Here is a 2412-nt window from a genome sequence, read left to right as displayed (position 1 = left end):
ATATATACATATTTTCATGTCATCTCCAAATAGAGAGTTTCACTTTATCTTTTCCAATCTGGATTACCTTTATTTCTTTCTCTTACCTGATTGCTCTGGCTACTACCTCAAGTATTATTTGAAATAGAAGTGGTGAGAGTGGTCATCCTTGTCTTGTTCCTGTTCTTAAGTGAAAGGCCTTCGGTTTTTTCCCATTCTGAATGATACTGACAGTGGGCTTGTCATAAATGGCCTTTATTGTGTTGAGATATTTTCCTTCAACACCTAATTTGTTGAGAGTCTTTACCATGAAGGGATGTTTAATTTCATCAAATGTATTTTCAGCATCTATTGAGATAATTATGTGGTCTTTGTCCTTGAGTTTGTTGATGTGATGTATCACATTTATTGACTTTCATATGTTGAATGATCCTTGCAACCCAGGGATGAATCCCACTTGATCGTAGTGTATAATTTTTTTAATATGTTGCCCTATTCTGATTGCTAATATTTTGTTGAAGATTTTACCATCTAGGTTCATCAAGGATATTGGCCTATACTTTTCTTTTTTTCTTGTGTCTTTATCTGGTTTTAGTATCAGAGTTATGTTGGCTTCATAGAATGAGTTTGGGAGAGTAGTGTCTGTGTCAATTTTTTTGAATAGATTGAGGAGAATTGGTGTTAACTCCTTTGTAAAGTTCGATAGAATTCAACTGTAAAACCACCCAGACCCGAACTTTTCTTTATTGCAAGATTGCTAATTACCGTTTCAATCTCCTTGCTTGTTATTTGTTTGTTCAAGTGTTCTATCTCTTCTTAGTTTAGTCTTGGTAGTTTGCATGTGACTTATCCATATCCTCCAGATTTTCATATTTGTTGTCATACAGTTGTTTGCAATACTCCCTGATGATTCATTGTATTTCTGTGGTATCAGTTATAATGTCTGCCTTGTCACTTCTGATTTTTGTTATTTGGGTCTTCTCTCTCTTTTTTTTAACCTAGCTAATGGTTTATCTATTTTATTTATCTTCTTGTAAAACCAACTTTTTGTTTTGTTGATCTTTTCTATTGTTTTTTGGAGTCTCTATTTCATTTAGTTCTGCTCTGATCTTAATTATTTCTTTCCACCTACTATATTTAGGTTTGGATTGTGGTTGGTTTTCAAGTTCTTTGAGGCACAGTGTTAGGTCATTCATTTGAAATCTTTCCATTCTTTTGATATAAGCATTTATTGCAATAAATTTGCCTCTTATTACTGCTTCTGCAGTATCCCACAGGTTTCGGTATGATGTATCTTTATTTTCATAAGTTTCTAGAAATTTTTTGATTTTCTGTTTAATTTCTTCTTGGACCCATAGGTCATTCAGTGCCTATTATTTAGTTTCCATGTATTTGTACAGCTTCCAGCATTTTGCTTTTTGTTTATTTCCAATTTTAGTCCATTGTGGTCTGTAAAGATACTTGGAATGATTTCAATTTTTTAAAATTTTCTGAGACTAGATTTGTGACCTAATATGTGTCTATCCTGGAGAATGTACCATGAGCTGATGAGATGAAAGTGTATTCTTTAGTTGTTGGGTGAAATGTTCTGTATATATCTGCCAAGTCCAGTTGATCTAGGATGTAGAGTAAATCCTGTGTCTCTTTGTTGACTTGTTGCCTGGAAGATCTGTCCCAAACTGACAGAAGGGTGTTCAGAGCACCAACTATGTATGTCTTAGGTCCTACTTCTTTCTTTAGTTCAAACATGTTTGCTTTATATATCTGGGTGCTCCAGTAATGAGTGCAGAAACGTTTATGATTATTATGTCTTCTAGCTGGATAGATCCCTTTATCATTATATAGGAGACTTTTTTGTCTTTTTTTTATGTTTTTTGGTTTAAAGTCTATTTTGTTTGATATAAGAATAGCTACTCCTGCTCGTTTTTGGTTTCCATTTGCCTGGTATATCTTTTTCCATCCCTTCACTTTTAGTCTGTGTGTGTGTCTCTACAGGTGAGGTGGGTCTCTTGAAGACAGCTTACAGTTGGGTCTAGTTTTTTAATCCAATCAGTCAGTCTCTGTCTTTTGAATGTTGATTTTAGTCCATTCTCATTTAGAGTAGTTATTGACAAGTGTGGCTTAATCCCTGTCACTTAATTGCTTCTTGTTAGATAGTGCAAATATCTTTTGATCACTATTTCCCCTTTTATTTCTCTTCCTCAATGTTAGTTGGGAATTTAAGGTGGTATGATTTAGCTTCTTTCTCTTTCTTGCTGATATTTTTGTTTTAAAAGTGTGTTTTTCTCTCTCTTGTGTATTTTGATGGTGGTCACCATTATTCAGATTCCAGATGAGTGACTCCCTTCAGAATTTCTTGCAAGGATGTTTGTGTGGTGGTGAAATCCCACAACTTTTGTTTGTCTGTGAAATACACTATTTCTCCCTCATTGC

Source organism: Cynocephalus volans, chromosome 4 (genome assembly GCF_027409185.1).
Source record: "Cynocephalus volans isolate mCynVol1 chromosome 4, mCynVol1.pri, whole genome shotgun sequence".
NCBI lineage: Eukaryota > Metazoa > Chordata > Mammalia > Dermoptera > Cynocephalidae > Cynocephalus > Cynocephalus volans.
Note: the sequence above shows the minus strand (reverse complement) of the source record.